Source organism: Phyllobates terribilis, unplaced genomic scaffold (assembly GCF_046119375.1).
Source record: "Phyllobates terribilis strain yellow unplaced genomic scaffold, ASM4611937v1 Scaffold_10__3_contigs__length_209671492, whole genome shotgun sequence".
NCBI lineage: Eukaryota > Metazoa > Chordata > Amphibia > Anura > Dendrobatidae > Phyllobates > Phyllobates terribilis.
Genome location: NW_027362770.1, coordinates 119,354,646 through 119,376,498, shown reverse-complemented (window position 1 = coordinate 119,376,498; position 21,853 = coordinate 119,354,646). Strand labels below are relative to the sequence as shown.

At 45.7% G+C, this 21,853-nt stretch overlaps 1 long non-coding RNA gene across 1 annotated transcript in view; it reads right to left on the bottom strand.

Annotated features, from left to right (window-relative positions):
• Window positions 1–359: 359 nt before the first annotated feature.
• Window positions 360–21,853, bottom strand: part of LOC141164143 (uncharacterized) — a 123,031-nt gene continuing 101,537 nt past the window's right edge. The window contains exon 4 of the long non-coding RNA XR_012250845.1: window positions 360–476. This is a non-coding gene — a long non-coding RNA (uncharacterized lncRNA). The remainder of the gene's footprint in view (window positions 477–21,853) is intronic.

Below are 21,853 nucleotides of genomic sequence, written 5' to 3'. Positions count from 1 at the left end.
TCCTAAATCCTCTCTTATCCAAACACCCGGAAGAGGAGGGGAGGAGTGACGTCAGACATATGTCAGCAGATCCGGCCAACATTTACTGCAGTCGTAAAGAGAGCTGGCATTATATTTGGTTTTCATGACAGATGTCAGTAGCTGCTCCCCCTAGTGTTTAAAAGTTTAAAATATCAAAACTTTTGAACATGTTTTTCATATTTTATACCAATTAAAAAATTAAATATTTAAAAAAAAATTCTTAAAACATTACATTTTTTAATTGTTGCATTTTTTCATGACACATTACCTTTAAGTAACCTAAAGATACAGTACAAAGGGGTTTTACATTCATATTATTTATATGGGATTACCTGTCTGCTGGCAACAAATAGAAGAGCTATTTTCCCTTTTACTATGGAAGATGACTAGGTGATCAGATGATCGATTCAGGTCCAACTTCTTTATGATCAGCCGCTATTGCAATGTCTGCTGATCTGAAAATACAATAGAAATATGCAATAAAAATATCGTATTGGGTACTTGTATGAAAAGTAATGGATAGAAAAAGTGGAGTTGTTACTCATAGCAGCCCATCAGAATTCTCATTTAATAGTGAATGGTCTTTTAATCAGTATTTTCATCTGCAAAAGAGGGATGCAAATAGCATATTTTACTCTCTGGGGGACTCAACACGTTTGTGCATTACACAAACAGGCTATTGTTTTCAATGAGAACTATGTAATGCTTAATTTCCCCTGTTGTGATGCTATAGGAGAATTACACACTTGCTGATGTTTTTTTCCCACACATTTTTTATTATTATTTTTATCCCACAGCTGGTATAGAATTCCGTATGATCTATTTATTGTTTATTGTACCTTTTATCAAAAAAGGGGACTTGTCCAAATTTTTTAATAATTGTATTCATGGTGAATTGATATGTGACTGTATCCATCTTAAAACACAGCCTTAGCAGTATCAAAAGTGAACTCATACAGTATATGGCTATGGGTAAGCAGATGATAAATGTTTAGCATTGGTGTGCTGTCACACACTATGTGTAATGTTTATTCAGTGTTTTATGACTTCCCTAGTCAAGCAGTGAGTTGTGACATCCCCTCACTAGCCAGTCAACAAAAAATGACTTCTGCATTCCCTGCCTCTGCTTTTAAATAGGCTGTGATGGTCCCTCCTGATTGTCTGTGTGATACTATGAGATGTGATACCTACAAGGCATCATAAAGAATTCTATTGCCTGAGGTCATGTGAGCTTTCTCTGACTGATTCAATCTTCTGCAATGTGTAAAATATTGGCTGCCACTTTTGGCTATTCGTGCTGATTGAATCGCAGATTTGTCAAATTAGACCCCTCAGGGAACTTGCATAGATGTTTAGTGAGCACCTTGAACCCCCAGGTGCTTCACAGAAGTTTATAATGTTGAGCCATGAAAATAAAAAAAATCACATTTTTCCCACACAAATGTTTTTAGACCAATATTTTGCATTTTCACAAGGATAACAGGAGAAATTGTACCATGCAATTTGTAGTGCAACTTCTCCTGAGCACGCCGATGCCAAATATGTGGAGAAAAAACACTGTTTGGGTGCATGGCAGGGCTTGGAAGCGAAGAAGTGCCATTTGACTTTTTGATTGAAAAATTTGCTGGAATAATTAGAGGATGCCATGTCGAGTTTGGAGAGCCCCTGATGTGCCTAAACAGTGGAAACTTCCCACAAGTGAAACCATTTTGGAAACTAGACCCTTCAGGGAACTTATCTAGATGTGAGCATCTTGAACCCCCAGGTGCTTCACAGAAGTTTATAACGTTAAGCCATGAAAATAAAAAAATCACATTTTTCCCATAAAAATATTTTTTATCTCCAACTTTTACATTTTCATAAGAGTAACAGGAGAAATTGCACCATGCAATTTGTTGTGCAACTTCTCCTGAGTACGCCGATACCCAATATTTGAAGAAAAACCACTGTTTGAGTGCATGGCAGGGCTTGGAAGCGAAGAAGTGCCATTTGACTTTTTGAATGAAAAATTTGCTGGAAAAATTAGAGGATGCCATGTCGAGTTTGGAGAGCCCCTGATGTACTTAAACAGGGGGAACCCCCCACAAGTGACCCCATTTTGGAAACTATATCCCAAATTTTGCATTTTCACAAAGGTAACAGGAGAAATGGACCCCAAAATTTGTTGTTCAATTTCTCCTGAATATGCAGATACCCAAAATGTGGTCAAAAACTACTTTTGAGGGATAGTGCAAAGCTCAGAAGGGAAGAAGCACCATATTGGAGTTCAGATTTTGCTGGACTGGTTTGAGAGTGCCATTCCATAGTAGAGCCCCTGAGGTGCCAGATCAGCCGAACCCCCCATAAGTGACCTCAATTTACAAATTACACCTCTCAATGAGTTCATCTAGGGGTGCAGTGATCATATTGACACCACGGGTGTGTTACAGCATTTTATACCATTGGACAGTGAAGAAAAAATAAATTACATTTTTACCAACAAAATTTTGTTTTAGCTCCAGATTTTACATTTTCACACTGGGAAATAGGTAAAAATGGCACCAACATTTGTCCCGCAATTTCTGCTGAATGTAGAAATACCCCATATGTGGCTGTGCAGTACTGCTTAGCCATACGGCGAGACTTGGGAGTAACAGATAGCTTTTTGTCTCCTGCAGCACAGATTTTCCTAGAATTGTTTGCGGACTCCATATACAGAGCCCCTAAGTGTCCCCATTTTGAAAATTGTACCCCTTTGTGAATTTATCTACAGGTGTAATGACGATTTTGCCCCATGGGTATTTTCCAGAAACAAGCAGCAATGGATGTTGCTAAGTGAAGATTGCAAACTGCTGTTGTAGTGACCAGTACAATATGCCCAGCTCGTGCTTATGGAGACCTGCACCTGTAAATTAGGCAGGCGCTCATTGCTACAGGAATGCCAAACATTGCAGTTTAGGCACCCTGGAGCTCAGAAGCGAGATGGGCATTTGGGTTTGGGAGCTCAGAATTCGCTGGATTTGTTTTGGAGGGCGAGGAGCCATTGCGCTTTTCTAGAGTCTTTGTGCTACCAGTAACGTGAAGGCCCCCTATATTTCCGTTAACAGATGACGGACCTGAGTGGGGACTTGCTTTTTTTGTGGATTGAGTCAAAGCATTTATTGGGAACATTTTACATAACATTTGGGATCACATTTATCCAGCACTCTAGGCTGAGCACTTATATCGGGGTTTCCATCAAAATCTGCGAGTGACATGATTCAGATGAAACCCCCGAGGGATCCATTCACTATATTAAGGCAGTAGAGATACTCTTGACTACTTCAGAGTATTCCTTCTTTTCAGAAGTGCACAAAACTGTGGCCGACGGCACTTTTATTCACACCTGATAAAAAGACTGACACCACCTGATCATGGGCCAGACAGCGTCCACAGTGCCTCCATCTGCCTAATTACAGGGAATCTTCCGCCGGGGGTTCCGTCTGAATCACGTATTTCAGAGATTTACACGGAAACCCCGGTGTAAGCGCTCAGCGGAGAGCGCAGGATAAATGTGTTCCGAGCCATACTGCGATCTTTGGGAGGCAGAATGAACAAATCAACAGAAGGTGAAGAATTGGTTTTATTTATTTTTTACGCTGTTCCTCATGCGGTATAAGTTATTAGCCGACTTTATTCTTTGGGTTGGTGCGATTACAGCGACATCAGATTTATATCTGGTTTCTATGTTTGGCAGCTGTCACACAATAAAAGATGCTTTTTATTGTAAAAACAAGTTTTTGCTTCGCCATATTTTGACAGCTATACTTTTTTCATATTTCTGCCATCAGTCATGTGGTGGCTTTTTTTTGATGGACTAGTTGATGTTTTTATTGGTACCATTTTCAGGCACATGACATCTTTTGATCGCTTTCTATTCTGTTTTTTTGGAGGCAGAATGAACAAAAACCAGCAATTCAGGAATTATTTTTTGGGGATTTTTTTATGCCATTCCGTGTGTGATAAAATTGATAAGGCAGCGTTATTCTTCGGGTCAGTACGTTTACAGCGGTACCACATTTATATTATTTTTTATGTTTTGGCACTTTTCCACAATAAAAACTATTTTATAGATAAAATAATTAATTTTGCATCGCTTTATTCTGAGAGCTGTACCTTTTTTATTTTTCTATTGACGGAGCTGTATGGCAGTTTGTTTTTTACCAGATAAGATGAGGTTTTCAGTGGTACCATTTTTATTTACATGCGTCTTTTTGATCACAATTTATTCCACTTTTTGTTCAGCGGTATGATGATAAAGAATCATTTTTTGCCTTGTTTTTCATTTATTTTTTTATGATGTTAACTAGTGGAACAGTTTTATAGGTTGGGTCGTTCTGGACGAGACGATACTAAATATGTGTACTTTTTTGGTTTATTTTTTTATTTTACACAGATAAATGTATTTTTATTGGATTAATATTTTTTCTTTTTTTTGTTCTTTATTTTGTGATTCACTGCAGAGCATTAGATCAGCATATGACAGGCAGGAAGAAGGTGTCTCAGCTCCTGTTTTCTGAGCAGGAGCTGACACAACCACCTTCCGAAGGCCCCCTGAAGAACCCCGCCACCATCTTAGGATGTAACTATGGAGACCACCATCACAACGCGATCATATCGCTTTTGTGCTGATGGAAGCAGAGATGGAGCCCACTCCCTTTGCGATGCTCCGCTATGTCGCTGTCACTATTGACAGCAGCATCACAGGGGTAAAACGCCCGTGATCGGTGCTAGCAGGGGTGTCAGCTCTCACATAGAGCTGACACCGGCCTGTGATCGCGGCGGCGCTCAGCATGAGCCTGCACGATCAGTGTGCCGTACATATACTGCTCTTTGTGGGAGCGCAGCAACCGCAGAGCAGTATATGTACGGCGCATGTTGGGAAGGGGTTAAAAGATAAGCCAGTAGATCACTTTATGACCCCAAAGTGCTGATCTCTTACATTTTGAAGTTAAGTCTGGAAGTGCGTCAGGTGTGACGATGCACTTACAGCTCCTCAGCTTCCACTGCATGCCCTAACTAGCAGCACACTCCATTGGCTGTGTCATGACTCGACTCTGGGGCTCGATTCGGTGACTTCTTGCTGTGTGGTCGTGTTCCCTCTGGGTTGGACCACAGCCTGTGTTGTCTATGACCAATTGCTGATTATGCTCTTGATTATGCTCTTGTCTTTGCTTTTCTGTGTTGCTCCTTTGAAGGTGTTTTCAGTTCCTCGTTTTGTTTGTCCCGTCACATCGTGGGAGGGACTATTTATACTCACCATGAATATGCAGTCTTTGCTGGTTATATTTCAAGACAGTGTTTGGAGATCCAGCTCCTCACCTAGGCATTATTTTATCTTGTTAATTCACTGTTGCTTTTCCTATGGTTTGTTTGTGTGTCTCCCTCCCCAGTACACTTTCTTGTCTTTTACATTTGGGGTCTAGGAAGATTTCCGTTTGTTGTGTGGTTCTTATTATTTTATTCTGTCTTTCCTGTTTGTCTGTGTGAACACGTTCATAGGCCTGTGCCGCTTTCTCAGATTGTTGTTTATTTCATTTTATAGTTATTATTGTTTAAGTGTTGCACATTGTTTATAGAGAGGGTGAAGATTAGGACATTCAGGGTAAGCCGACATTAAGTGGGGGTGCCATTGCATATACCTTGGGAGCCAACCTCCATGGTCAAGCAGGGACAAATCAGGGTCAGATTAGAGACTTTCCTAGTCTGAACAGAGACCTGTTGGGTTCAAGTATTTGTCTCTCCTGATTTGTACGTAATCCGTGTGAGTGTGCTTTTACAGTCATAACAGGCTGATTGACAGGTCATTAGTCAGTGTACCGGAGCAAACGACCTATCAATCAAACAGCAGAGGGTGCTGCTACTTAGGAAATACAGCGGAGGATGAGTCGCTGTAAGTGCATCGTTATGTCCCAATGCACTTCCAACCTGAACTTTCAAACACAAAGTTCAGCACTTTGGAATCATAAAATGATCGACTGGCTTATCCTTTAAAGACTACAAAATCATAAAAATGGTTTGGGGGGGCAAAAGTTTTTGAGAGGGTCCTTTTAAGTAAAATATCATCTAAATAAGTTTTTTATCATAAACGCTGCATTTGTTTTTACTTTGGGTGATGACATAGTCGCTATATTTTTAAGATTTGTTTTTAAGCCCTTTATGACTACCATTATCCCCGTTCTTTTAACATTTTTTATTCTTATTTTTGTCCATTTTACAATATCTGTTTCTCTTCTGCATGCCATAGAAGTTGCGTTTTATTGTTTCATGATTATGTCCAAGAATCCCGTTAAACTGAGGTGCACATTACTCTGTGTCTTTATAGAGTGTACCACTCATGACTTTGATAGATGCAGTTGCCCAGCAGCTAAGAGTCCCTGGAAATTGCCTTCAGATGAGTGAAATACAGGTTCACTGATCAGATGTAGTAAAAAAAAAAAAAAAACTAAACTTACGGAGTGACAGAAAGCGGTGAACAATGCCTTGCCACTTTCTGGTCAGAAAGGAAATAGAGGAAGTGATCCAATTAGCGACAGCAATATGCAGACGACGGGATAAACTAAAAGGTCACAGACCCCCACTTGCAAACCCAAAGCCATGCTTTTATAAATTACTTTGCTGCTTCAAATACAGCTGGATTCCGAAACCAGGAGAAAGAAAATTACTATTTCCAGCATCTTACATACAGTTGTACAAGGTTAATTCTCTCTCCTATTTCAAGGGATTTGCAAGGATTTGAGGTTTATCTGTAACAAATTATATGTGTTTTTTTTTTCTTCCGCTGTACTGTTCTACAGACAATGCTGGGAGGGAGGAAGCAGGCTGTTCTAGAAAGAAGGAAATCAAAAGATATTTGGATAAAAATAAAGTGAATAGAACAGAGAAGGGCACGATGCATGGAAGGAGGACAGACAATAGACCTACAGGACATAAGGGAAGAAGGTGAGGAGAAGATTTATATAATAGGGCACCTGGCTGATGGCCGCTTATAATCTCAAAATCGTCTGATCCTCGTTATTTTAGCTTAAATAATATATAAAAATAAAACTCCATGGTCTATTCCACAGGGTAGATTTATTGCAAAAAATACTGAAAAGGGTCAGCTTTGGACAATGCTTAGATCTATTGAAGATAGCCTGATAACAAAGCATTCCCCTGCTGGGACCCCCAGCAATCAGCTGTAAATGTAGGCTAAAAATGGCCATACACATTAGTTGACAGCCATCTCATCCGATATTCCCATACTTGTGTTCTCTGTGAGAAATCTGCAAACTGACCTGTCAGCCGACGGCATGGCAGACATGTCTGATTAACATCTTTCCCAACTATCAGACATGTCTAATTAACTTCTTTCCCAACTATCAATCACCTGGTGCACCCATACACATTAGACCATCATCCAAACCCGTCAATATCAGCAGACATTAGTCTAATGTGTATGGAGGCCTTAAATCTGGTAGTGTGTTCAAATTTCCCTACAGCTCCCCCACAGGAGAATTGAAGCATTACTCAATATTCACTCAAAACAATGGATTGTCTATGAAATACAGGACAAGACAGGTCCTCCGGAGCGACAGAGCTGTAATGGCTCTCCACTATGGCCAATATGAGAATCCTGAACTCTTTTTTTCCATTTTCTAAAAATGAATGGGAAAATCAGTTTTCTTAATTGGACATCTCATACATTTGAATGGGACTGTTCTACATCAAGCACCTAAATTTCTGCAATGCCCATTCCTCAGCAAGATTGCCAAATATGAATCTTGTCTTTTACAATCTCAGATAGCTTCAGATTTTTAAAATGATGATATCATTATACTCGTATAGCTGGCAAGATCTGACATGGAGTATTAGAGATGAGTGGATCAGGCAAAGTTCGCATTTTTTTTCCCCAGGATTTCAATGTTCTTTATTATGCTCTGAGGTATCTCCTGACCACAAAGCTTAATAAATATAATATGTAAAAGGAAAAAAAGTCCTTACTTATACTCACCTTACTGGTCATCTCTCCAGCCCTGCTGCTCTTCACCCTCCTCACCCGTCCGGTCCTTGATGAAATCCTCAGGCCTCTCATGCTGGACCAGGACTTACGGCTTGGTTGAAGTTGGGAGAGTTCTGTGCAAGCGTCAAGTCATGGCGTCATGATGGGACTTCAGCACTCATGATGGCGATCAGAGGATGCGGCGAGGACAAGACTGATGACAGTGAGGAGCAGAGGGACCAGAGAGCTGAGCAGTGAGGTGAGTATAAGGATTTTTTATAAACATTTTGATGGACTTTCAGGGCTCAGAATGGTGGCTAGCAACCGTGATTTTGATGAATCCACACAGAAGCAAATTACAAAAAAAATGTATTTTGGCAAATGCGTTTTTTTTTGTAAAATTTGAGTAGAATTAAATTAAACCTTAATTTCTTCGCTCATCTCTTCAGAATATCACTTTGTATTGACACTAAATAGACAGAGATTATCATAATTAATGGAATCCTGAAACTGATATGAACTGTGTTTGAAGCAGTCATATCCCAGCAACATTAATGATGATTAACTATCTAGATGACCACCTCATTGAAGGATCAGAGTAGGACCCATTTGATCTTGTCAGTGTACTTTGTCCACATTACTTAATTCTTTAACATTCCTCCTATCTGGAAGTAAGGTCTTTGTCAAAGGCATTCTTTGAATTTTTTGGGTTGTCCAGCGTTGAGAGTGAGTGATGATGATGACGCTTCAATGACAGATACTCACAATTGCTAGATATCATACATATGTGCTTTTAATTGAGTAGGGCCAAGTGCATGATACCTGCCAATTGTTCTAGCAGGTAACGGCTGACTCAATGTCATTGGTGAGGCTTACCTTCTGATTTGGAAGTGAATAATGAAACACAATACTTTTAAGTCACAGTACCCAAAATAGTCTACAATAGCAAGAGCTGACCAGTGGACAGGCAGACAATCGTTATCAATAACAAGGCAGAAATCGGCTGCAAGGTCAATATACAGTTTAGGTGTCACATACTTACCTAACTGTGCTCCCAACATAGAGCCAGCTGCTAATGCTCCAGTCTTCTAAACAGCACAGGCTAAGGCATACAGGCCCATTTCATTAAAACTGAAATTTTGCATGCCAGTCTTAAGGAAGGGAGCGCAGGATCAGTAGGCAGTGGGTCCTACAAATTCTACCATGTGCCTTTGTCAGAAATGTTAATCCAACTAAGATGTGGCATATAATTTGTTGTAATATAACAATTATGATAAATTTGACAAGTCCGCTTTGCCATGCCACACCTTGCTTTGGTGGAGCTTCTTGGGACTGTTGTAAAAATGACAAAATTTTGGCACAACTTCAAGTTCCGCAAATTTTTTGTGATTTTTCAAGGTATTTTACCCTTGAATTCTGGTAAAAACACCGTGATAAATCTGGGTCCATAATCTTTTAGAGTTGGACCTTACTTATGAGTGCAAGACAAATAACCGTGTCCAGTAGGTCACTATAGTTAAATGATAACCCAATGTTCATCTAGATGTAGGAATCAATGGCTATATCTACCTCATAATGGTTGTGTAATGATTCCACCTCTCAGTGTGTCTGAGGATGCAGTGTTCAGTCTGGTGCAGGGGCATGCTGAGCTGTCTGTGTTTTGATGGACAGCTCGGCGGTCCAATCTGGGACTAGAAGGTGCTGAACTCTCTTCAGGTACTCACTGTTAGCTTTATTACTCAGCTACTTAACTGGGCTGGCAGTCCCAGATAGCTGCCAGCTGTAGCATCTGCTCAGTGTGGTTTGTTTTCTCTTTGCCTAGGCTTTGCTTGTTGATCTATTGCTGCCTGATCTTGGACCTCCTTCTGACCATCCATTTTTTTAACCCCTTCTGCTCTGATCCGCTATCCTCCTGGTATTTTGACCTCAGATCGTTACCTGACTATGCCTTTGTCTCTTTCCTCTCTTTATGACTTACCCTTCTGGCTGTTGACCTTGGACTCCTTGACTATCCTAACTCACAACTTGTCCAAGAGAAGTGACTCAGCGCCACAGGTTGTTAAATAATGGCTTTATAATGCCTGAATATTGGGGTCAAAATAGTGAGTTAATTTTAATATAATTCTACCATACAACTATTACTTTGTAAAAATAAATAACCCATAATAGTCACAACAGATTTCTGCAAGCAGGGGAATAAGTAGGTAACTGGCACATACTAAGATCTAATTACCTTTTTTAAATTAAGCCCAAGCCATTTCTTCCATTACTTTATATTTTCTTAAATAATTTAACACTAGAAATTAGCTTTCATATACTTTATATGGCACATAAATATCTAAAGAAAACACAATATTCAAGGGGAAAAATTGAAGCAGAAGTAATTCAATAATTTGTCATGGCATTCTTCATGGAATTATAACTCTGGCAATTTTAAAGAGATTTTCAAGGACTTTAATATTGGTTATGATTAGAGATGCTTGTGTGGTAGCTCATCTGTTAGCTCTGTTGCTTTTCATCATCAGGGTTCTGGGTTCAAATCCCACCAAGAACAACATCTGCAAGATTTTGTGTTCTCCCCGTATTTGCATTGGTTTCCTCCGGGACCTCCGATGTCCTCCCACACTCAAAAGACATACTGACAGGGAATTTACATTGTGAGCCCCAATGGGGATAGTGATGACAATGTCTGTAAAGCACTATGGAATTTGATGGCGTTAAATAAGTAAGCAAAGTATAATAATCAAGACTCTTGAAATTCAAATTCGCAAGCTTTGGCAAATTTTTAAAAGTAAGTTACATTTTTGGCAAACTTCAAGTAGTTGAATTGCCATGAAACAGTGTGTAGAACACTTTATTGTCCCTCAATATTGAATCCAGTCTGTTTTATTCTTAATATAGCCTTTAGTCAAAGGGAGAAGGAGAGAGAAAGAGATAGAGAGACCAAACTGTTGTGCTGCAAGAATGATGAAAACTACTGTTGAGCGAACATGCTCGACACTGCTCGGTACTCGCCCGAGCATCACGCTACTCGGGATGTTCGGCGAGCACCGAGCATTTCCGGGTTACTCGGGCGGGAGCTCGGGTCTCCGCCCTGCATGTTTGGCACTCTTTACAGAGCCAATGAACATGCAGGGATTGCCAGCCAGTCACTGTAATGCCGCAGCCATGTTGGTTGTGGGCATTACATTGATTGGCTGGCCGCACAGCGTCACCTCGAGTATTTAAAACCGGGTGCCGCCATCTTGGACACTTGACGGCTGGGATCAGACAGTGTAGGGACAGCGCAGCTGATTTAGGGAGAGATATATACAGCGAAATAGTTAGTGTAGGGTCTGTAAAGGCTGTCAGATCAAACAAACAGTCCTTCTCAGGACTAATATCCATCCCAGATATCAGGCAAGCAGGCTGTATAGGAGACGCAGTGGTTATACCAGCAAATGCTGCATTACAGTCCTGTGTGCTCCTGTTGCTGAAATTGCTGGACTTAGCTCCAGGTCTCGGGGGCCAGGAAAAATCCTTTCTTTTTCATCTAAATCCTCTTTTTTTTTTCCTCCTTCACACCGTACAAATACCCGTCTTATTAACCTTTTGGTGTCCCCCCCACTCCCCCCAAAAAAAAAAAAAAAAAAGTGTGTCTGTGACAGTTCAGACACAAATATATCTGTTGAAAATAGTCTGGTGTAGGCCAGAGAGACAGAAGTGTGGTTTTGCAGTTCCACGGTTCAAACCTCTGTATTAACCACTTTTGGGCCATTTGTATCTAAAAAAAACAGTTTGAGTGTGTCGCTCACTGTTCAGCCGCAAATATATATTTATTTAAAAAAGTGTGGTATACACCAGTAAATTATAACTATGGTTTTGCTGTTCCACGGTAAAAAATCTCTATTATCCTGCTTTTGGCATTTTTTGCCGTAAAAAAGAAACTAATAGTGGTTCCCTGATTTTTCAGACACAAATATATCTGTTGAAAATAGTCTGGTGTAGGCCAGAGAAACAGAAGAGTGGTTTTGCAGTTCCACGGTTCAAACCTCTGTATTATCCACTTTTGGGCCATTTGTATCTAAAAAAAACAGTTTGAGTGTGTCGCTCACTGTTCAGCTGCAAATATATATATTTAAAAAAGTCTGGTATACACCAGTAAATTATAACTGTGGTTTTGCCGTTCCACGGTAAAAAATCTCTATTATCCAGCTTTTGTTATTTTTTCCGTAAAGAAAAACAGTAATAGTTTCTCCCTGATTGTTCAGATTGTTTAAAAGAGTCGGGTATAGGCCAGAGAAATAGAACTGTGGTTTTCCTCTTCCACGGTTCTAATCTACTTTTTGTTACTCTTTTTCCATTGATAGTGCGAGTGTAAGCTATTTTGCTTCCTTTACAATGGGCAAGGCGCGTGGCAAGGGACGTGGAACTGGACATTCTGGTGATGGTGCATGCAGAGGACGGGGCCGTGGCCAAGGTGAAAATGTGCCACAACCAACAGCCACATCTTCTCGCTCCCACTTCTTGACCGAATTACTAGGGAAGCACAGAACAACACCAGTATTGCGAACTGATCAGTGTGAACAGGTTATTAATTGGATAGCAGATAATACTTCCAGTTACCTGGGCACCACCACCTCCATTCTGTCTTCCACACGGTCAAATCTTAGTAGCCGAGAGTCTCAACCGCATACTCCTCCTCACCCTGATGCTCCTTCCTCCCACCATGCCGAGTGTCGTCAGACAGCAACTGATCCCACACTTGGACACTCTGAAGAGCTGCTCACTGGTCCATTTCCAGATTTGTGCCCCTCGCCTGCTCCGCTTGAAGTGGTGGAAGAGGAGATCCCAGGTAGTCGAAGCTGGCAATTTGTCACAAGAGGTGGATGATGACGAGACACAATTGCCAGGAAGTGGGGAGGAGGATCATGGTGCGCAAGTGGAAGAGGAGGATGTGGTGGATGATCTAGTAACTGACCCAACGTGGCAGGAGGACATGCAGAGCGAGGCCAGCAGCACACAGGGTGAGGGAGGCAGAGTACCCCAACAGGCAGGAAGAAGCAGTGTGGTGGCCGAACACAGAAGGTAGGCAACAGTTCCCCGTAACACCAACACGAGGGACGTTGCCAGTACAACCTGTAGGTCTTTCAGAGTCTGGAATTTTTTTAAAGACTCTGCTGATAACCCCAAAAAGGCCATTTGTACCACCTGCCATGCCAGCATCAGCAGGGGTGACAAAACTACCAGCCTGACCACCACCAGCATGATCAGGCACATGGTAGCAAAGCACCCGACTTTGTGGGGCGAACCCCAGGGTCCACGACCAGTGTCAGTGGATGTCACCACTGCTTCTTCCGCTGTTGTGCTTGCAATAGAACCCCCTGTTGTGTGTGCAAGGCAATCCCCTGTCCATACTGCATGCAAAAATGCCCCCTCCTCTCAGTCTTCACTTGTTATGGCAGTTTCTCAAGAAACAGCATCAACGTCCACGTCCACGTCCCACCGCAGCGTTCAGTTGTCCATATCCCAGACCTTTGAACGAAAGTGGAAATTCGCAGCTAACGCCCCACAGACCACAGTCCTAAATTCGCACATTTCATGACTGCTTGCGTTGGAAATGCTGCCTTTTAGGCTGGTGGAGATGGAATCCTTCCGCAACCTTATGGCGGTGGCCGTCCCTCGGTACTCGGTCCCCAGCCGACACTATTTTGCCCAGTGTGCCATCCCCGCACTACACAAGCACGTGTCCCAAAACATCTGCCGTGCCCTCAACAACGCAGTTACTGGAAAAGTCCACCTGACAACGGACACGTGGACAAGTGCTTGTGGCCAGAGATGGTACATCTCCCTGACGGCACACTGGGTAAACATAGTGGAAGCCGGGACCCAGTCGGACCTTGGGACGGAACACATCCTCCCCACACCGAGGATTGTGGGCCCTATGTCAGTCAGAGTTGCCCCCACAGTGTACAGCTCCTGCGCATCATCCTCCTCCTCATGTTCAGCCTCCATCTCAGATATCACCACATCAGTTACAAGCTGAAAGCACTGCAGTACTGCCTCCGCCAAGCGGCAACAGGCTGTGCTGAAACTCATAAGCTTAGGTGAGAAACCTCACACTGCTTGTAAGTTGTGGACAGCTGTGATAGAGCAGGCATATCTGTGGCTGAGACCGCTGATCCTACATCCAGGCATGGTCGTGTGTGACAATGGCCGTAACCTGGTGGCGGCTCTGAGGCGAGGCGAGATCACACACGTACCATGCCTGGCTCTTGTGCTTAACCTCGTGGTTCAGCAGTTTCTTAAATCATACCCCGAGTTGCCAGATCTGCTCGTCAAAGTACGCCGCCTGTCAGCTCATTTTCGCAAATCGGCTACAGCTTCCTCCGCCCTTGCTGTGTTGCAGCAGCGTTTGCAGCTTCCGTCACACCGACTGGTGTGTGATGTCCCCACACGTTGGAACTCTACCCTCCACATGTTGCAAAGGATTTGTGAGCAGAAGAGAGCAGTTGTGGAGTACCAGCTGCAACAAGGCCGTCGATATTCAGTCCAACTCCACACATAAGATCTCAGGAGTGGACCCGGATGTCTGACATATGTACCATCTTGACAAACTTTGAGGAGTCCACCAAGATGGTGAGTGGCGATGACGCCATCATTAGCATCAGCATTCCACTTGTCTGTCTTTTGCAACGCTCTCTGCAGAGAATTAAAGAGGAGGCATTGCAGCCAGAGCATGATGAGATGGATCAAGAAGCCTTAGCGTTCGAATACACACAGCCCAGTCTCATCTCATCCCAACGTGCATTGGGGGACAATGAGGGAGAGGAGGAGGAGGAAGAACAGGAGCTTGTATCATGCGCTGTAGACGGTAGTACCTGTACAACTGTCATACCGTCGGTTCAGCGTGGGTGGCCTGAGGACAGGGGGGAGGAGGAGAGCATGGTCAGTCGTCATCTTGGTGAGGACACGGAAGTCTTGCCCGTTACCAGTCTGGCACGCATGGCTGCCTTTATGTTACGCTGCCTTAACCGTAACTCTGGCGTTGTCAAAATGTTGGGTGACAGTCATTACTGATTGGTGTCACTTTTAGACACCCGCTACAAGGAGAACTTTCATTCTCTTATTCCTGAGGTGGAGAGGTCTACAAAAATGGGGCAGTACCAGAAGGCCCTTGCTGCAGAACTGTTAAAAAAATTCCCATCTGAACACACTAGCGGTAGAGGTCACAGTTTGTTGCCCAACCAAGGCATACATGCGAGAGAGACGCAACTCCAATCCAGCAGTGGCAGGGGAACACTGTCAACGTTCTGGGACAGTTTTCTCAGACCCTCCCTTCAGACAGACCCTGAGGCGCGGGGTACTCTCACAAGGAGTGGAAAATTTCAAAAGATGGTGAGGGAGTACCTTGCTGACCATACCAGCGTCCTCCATTATTCCTCTGTGCCTTTTAATTATTGGGTATCCAAACTGGACACTTGGAATGAACTCGCTCTGTACGCCTGGGAGGTACTGGCCTGCCCTGCCGCTAGCTTGTTATCGGAGCGTGTTTTTAGTGTTGCTGGGGGAATTATAACTGATAAGCGCACTCGCCTGTCAACTGCCAATGCTGACAAGCTGACTCTTATCAAAATGAACAAGGGCTGGATTGGGCCAGACTTCTCATCACCACCAAATGATAGCAGAGTAACATAAAGTCAAATCCACTGTGTTATTTCGGGAGGTGTATTCACATGCACCGCTTCACACCCACACATGGGTATACGCTTCCTCGTTTCGGCTGTTTTATGTTCTTCTCCTTATCCTCAGCCTCCACCACCACTATACCACCAGGGTGACCATGGTCCGTGTTGCCATTATTGAAAGTTCCTCCGTCCTTATTTTTGTCAGCTTTTGCTTGGAAGGCATAAGCAAAGACTGTGGAAGACCCACTCCCCAATAATGGGAAAAATATTTTTAAGATGCTGTACTGTATGGCTCTTGTAAGGTGCATTAAAACCGTCTTGTTAAGCTACTGCGACCTCCACGTCTCTTCCGAGGGGCACTAAAACCATCTTGTTAAGCTACTGGGACCTCCACGTCTCTTCCGAGGGGCATTAAAACCGTCTTGTTAAGCTACTGTGACCTCCACCACTTTTCCTAGGGGCATTAAAACTGTCTTGTTAAGCTACTGTGACCTCCACGTCTCTTCCGAGGGGCATTCAAACCGTCTTGTTACGCTACTGGGACCTCCACGTCTCTTCCAAGGGACATGTAGCCGAACCGCTCCTTTTGTTACAGAAACATATCCTACAAGACATATGTGGTTGACTGGCCTGATATTGATGTGAATGGTCCCTGTTCCTCCTGCTCTTTCTCCTTTGCCACTACCTCATCCATCATTTATTACCTGAAGCTTTGTTTTAACGGGAGTCATAGATCTGGGATAGTAGCAGGAAAACATCCAGCAATCCTCGGAGAAGGTAGGATATGCACAAAAACGCTGACCACCTCAGGCCTAGCCGCTACTACATACATGCGCTTGCATTCCAAGAAAACAAAGCAGATGCTAACTTCTATCATCATCATCATGCTCCTCACCTTGGCACTCTCAACTCCCCTGATGGAGATGCCAGGGCCCACCGGAGGACACCCGGCGGCTGGGTACTGAGTATGGATACCTCGCTGCCAAAGCAGCCATGAGGTAGTGGCCAGCTTCAACCTCCTCCAAACTAAAAGGCCCCATTTCAAGTGCAAGCTAGCAGTATGGCATTGCAGCCTGGGGGTGGGTGGCAGGCTGAACACTTACGCTTGCGTTAAAAGAAAACAAAGCAGATGCTAACTTTTATCATCATCATCATGCTCCTCACCTTGGCACTCTCAACTCCCCTGATGTGGAAGCTAGGGCCCACCGGAGGAGTTTGGTTCTCTGGTTGGCTCGTCCAATGCTGCCCTAAAGCAGGCCAGGCTAAGAAAAGTGTGTGGGAAGGTGACAGGAGAAATAGGGGCGGCTGGGGACTGTTTATGGACACCCGGCCGCCCCCAGGAGGCTGGGGACCGTGTGTGGACACACGGCCGCCCCCTGGCGGCAGGGGACCGAGCGTGGACACCCGGCCGCTGGGCAGCTGGGGACTGAGTATGGATACCTCGCTGCGGAAGCAGCCATGAGGTAGTGGCCAGCTTCGACCTCCTCCAAACTAAAAGGCCCTATTTCAAGTGCAAGCTAGCAGTATAGTATTGCAGCCTGCGGATGGGTGGGTGGGTGGGTGGCTGCATATTTGCGCTTGCATTGCAAGGAATGGGGGAGGTACAATTGAACACTGCCCTGAGACAAGGACTTGTACGGGGATAGTTGCAAGTCTGCATCTTCTGATGCGGCAAGGATCACTTCTGATGGCCACACTTTTAGGCAGTGACCTGGGTGTCAGAGATGCTTCCAGGGGTCTTCCCCATGCTGTTCCTATGTCTTTTCAGCACTGTATGCATGTGTCACATAGCACATGGCCAGATAAGATTGTAAAATGTTAGAATGACATTTCTCAGTGAATGCATTTGTCACGGTTGAAAGCAATACAAAAGTGCAAAAATGCATAAAAAATGCTACTTGTGAACATAGCCCAAAGTGTGGAGGAGTATTTTTTTTGGGGGGGGGTATTTATTTTACCTTATATACAAGTCTTTACCCTGGAAAGGAACTTCTTTAACATATTTCACAGGAAAGCAGTTTCAGTTTCGTTTTTGAACGTTTTATTGTGAGCCCGTAAAAGTGGCTTAATACCTCTGACCACGTTGTTGACAGCAGTGACCTGGGGGTCAGAAATGCTTCCTGGGGCGATCCCCATGCTGTCCCCATGTCATTTGAGCACTGTCACTATCGTTTTGGGCACTTGTTAGGCTTTTAAAAGACTGCCGGGGGTGCCGCCGCAAAAATGCTCGGGTCTCCCATAGACTAACATTGGGCTCGTTGCTCGGGTCGAGCACCCGAGTATCACACAATATGTGTAATTTGAATACATTGATCAAATCCACTGGCACTGCGGCTGCCCTTTGCCACATCATTCTCTCCCTTTTGATGCAACTAAATGTTATTCAACACTAGTGTTGAGCCACCCCCGTAGTGTTCGAGTTCGGTTCGGTTCGTCGAACACCCGTGTGTTCGCCGAACTGTTCGTCGAACTGTTCGTCGAACACCTTCGAACACCGTTAAAACCAATGGCAGGCAAACAAAAACACATAGAAACACATAGAAAACACCTTCAAAGGTGTCCAAAAGCTGACAAACTGCTCAGAAGACACAACTAACACATGGAAAAGTGACAAGTACATATAGTCATGCGAAAAGAAAAGAGGTGGAGGAGTAAAAGGAGGGGGAGACACAGATATAAGCATGTCATGCACTTCTAAAATCCAAAAAGTGAGAAGCCGACACGGCCAGTCCGCTCCTGCCCGTGCCACCTCCGTGTCGCCGGGTTTGTGCCAGAGCCGCGGTGAACCCTGACGGCCAGCCCCCCTCTCCCAATACTGGTGCCTGTCCGCTGGTGGGTCGAGCGAGCCCCCCTGTGGTGGAGGCAGCTCTAAGCTTTTTAATTTAAATTGTCTCTCTAATTTGAATGAAAATGTGGCACCCCAGGGGTCTGGTTTCCACAGTAATGTAATGTTATGTCTGAGAGCAGGTGGGAGGTCCTTCGGTCAGGGATCCTGTGCATGCCACACCTCCTGCCCAGTCTTGGGAGGGGAAGAACTTCCCCTGTATAAACCCGGGGCTGAGGCAGGGTTAGTCAGTCAAGGAGAGTAGAGAAGAGAAGCAGCATAGGAAGAAACAGCAGAAGCTCAGTGGGAGCAATACTACTACGAGTCAGGGGCTGGCAGCTGCAGAGCTCGCCCTGACTGAGAAGCTTTCTTACCGGACCCGGCGTCCGAGGCTGTGGGGACTAACTCTTACCCAGCAGCAGAAGCCGACCGGCAGGGGATTTCAGGTCCTCAGGCCCAGAAACCCGAAGGCACAGTCACACGCGTGGGACCAGCACCGCCATCGTGGAGCGGAAGCCATAGAAGGCCCCGAGTCACCGGCCATACGGGTGAGCACCACACGGTACACTCAGGGACGTGGGCTACTTATATCCGCTTCTAGCAAGGTAGCCAGAAGAGTACAGTCAGTTTGGGAGGCCTACAACTCCGCCTGGCCAGGGGAGATCCCATCTGCTCAAGGACTGACCAGGCCCCGTTCGCTAGCAAGTACTCCGGGAGGGTCTATCGTTGTTACCAGTAAAGACCCTGAATTACACCGCACCGTCTCTGAGTGGTTCCTGCTACCCCCATCTTCCATGTCGGCTGCCCTGAGGCCATACCCCTCCCGTTGGGGGTTATACTATCACGCTGCACAATTCTACACCGGCCTCAGCGGTCTGCCCTGCAGCGGCAGCTCCATAGCTGCAAATCAACGGGTGGCGTAGTCGACACTCAAATAACATCTATCAAGACTGCCACACACTGAGTTTGACTCCCTGGGCACGGACCGGGTCCCCGCCACTCGGAGACTACAACCCTCATCTGATCCGGTTCCGGGTAAGCCCCGTGCGCGAGACGCTGCGCGACACAGCAGGCCCAGGGGCGCGTTAACTTTGGCGTAGTCGGCAGGATTTCGTGCCCGCAACCACCGGGTACTGCGTGCCTGAAAAAGAGACTTTTAAAACTTACCATCCGTGAAGTTTTCCCGCCATCGGTGAAGATTCCCGCCATCCGGCGCCATTTTCAGCCTTCTTCCCGCCATCTGTGAAGATTCCCGCCATCCGGCGCCATCTTCAGCCTTCTTCCCGCCATCCGTGGAGTTTTCCCGCCGTTGGACGCCATCTTGAGGACGCCGCGCGGGAAGAAGAGGGGCGTGGACTCCGAAAAGCCCGCGAGAACTGAAGCCCCGCCTCACGTCCGGACGTTGCGTAAGGTCCTGGAAGGAGCCCAGCAGACGCCGACGTCACCGGAGCGCGACGGAAGGTCCTCAACCCTGACGATCCACTGCGGAGCCGCGGCCTACGGAAGAGGATCATCGCAAGGTAGGCCACGGTCCACTAGGGGGGAGAAGGATGTCGGATACGGAGGAGAGCTTCACCGCTTCAACCCCCGCCAGCGCCACCGCTGTCGCGGTCATTCCTTTCACCATGCCCTATATCCCGGGGGCAGCCTGGCTACCCCAGTACTCAGGGGAGTCACATACCCTGCAGGACTTTAGAGAAAGGCTGGATAGCCTCTTCCAGGTGTACCCCCTCACAGAGGAGCAAAAAGTGAGCATCCTGGTGGCCCAATTAACCGGAGCAGCCCGAAGGGAGGTAAAGTCCTGGCCACCTGGGGAGAGGACTGTCGCAGGGATACTAACCCGGCTGAGGGACACCTTTGATACCCGCACCTCAGCCGAGATCAAGCTTAGATTCTACGGGTGCAAACAGCGGGCCCATGAGAGTATAAGGGACTATGCCCTGAACCTACAAGAGGCCCTGAGAGCCGTTAAGCAGACCGACCCTGACGGCGTGGGAGACGAGGACAGGCTGTTGACTGAACAATTTATAGAGGGTTTATATTGCAATGCCCACCGAACCCAGTTGCGGGCAATGGCCCTACAGGACCCTCATCTGGGATTTGCACAGTTCAAGGACAGAGCCATCCGGGTGCTCCGAGAACCGGCACCGGATGGCGTTGTGACCCACAGGCGCCCAGCTATCACTTACCACCAGGAGGCGGCGCCCTTGTCGGCAGGGCCTGTAGGGGCTGATGCGCAGGCTTTGAACAATGACCCGGCTCCAGACCTGCACCATCAGGTCCAAGAGCTAGCTAAAAGCGTTGCTGCGTTAACCCGAACTGTGCAGTCTTTACAGGCTTCCACTCCAGGGAAGATCCAGCTGGCATCCGGACCGGAGAACATCCCGTGGCGTCGACCAAGGAGGACCCCACCGGCCAGAGGAAGACCCAGTGACCGGTACAACGAGGACGGACGACCCATCTGCCGCCGCTGCAATCAACCCGGACATATGGCAAGGTACTGTCCTTTAAACTGGCACAACCTGGAGTAGAGGGCCAACCCCCAGGAAAAAGATCACCAGGCCCATCGAACTGGCGCGACAAATATGTCGGAGGACGTCCAGTCTTGCCTGTGGTACTGGATGGCATCCCTATGAGTGCCCTACTGGACACCGGGTCACAGGTCACCACCATCCCGTACGTGCTCTTCAAGCAGTACTGGAATGACTCGGATATAACCCGCTACCCTGACGACGACTTGAGTATCATCGCCAGCAATGGTCAGCCCGTGCCACAGATCGGATTTAAAGAGGCGACCATTAAAATTGGTAGAGTCGAACTAGCAGCACAGGGACTGATTATTGTAGACATTGACAAACACGAGAGTCACCCAAAGATAACGCTAGGAACTAATGTAGTTGAAAATTGTCTTGCAGAGGTGATTTTCCTTTTACAGCAGGTTGCCAAGAACGCCAGCTCCGGCGAGCAGCGGGTGCTCCAGAAAGAGATCCGGGCACTGATACGACGGCAACAGGTGGAACTCTCCGGCGGTGAGATTGGTAGCGTAAGAATGTGTGACCCTTTTCCTATTGCCATGCCCCCAAAAAGTGAAATGATGATTTGGTGCCGGGCAGCTATTGGTCTGAGAGGTAGAGATTACCAGGCAATGGTAGAACCAGTTTACTCAGACAGTAGGCCCACCATCTTGACAGCACGGGGGGTGGTTAATGTACGCCATGGGAGGGTGCCCGTTCGCATAATCAATATCGGGAAGAGGGAAGTGTACCTGCCCCGGTATGCCACGCTAGCCAAATTATATACCATTAACCAAAATGCTATACAATCTGTGGAACCCTTGCCTCC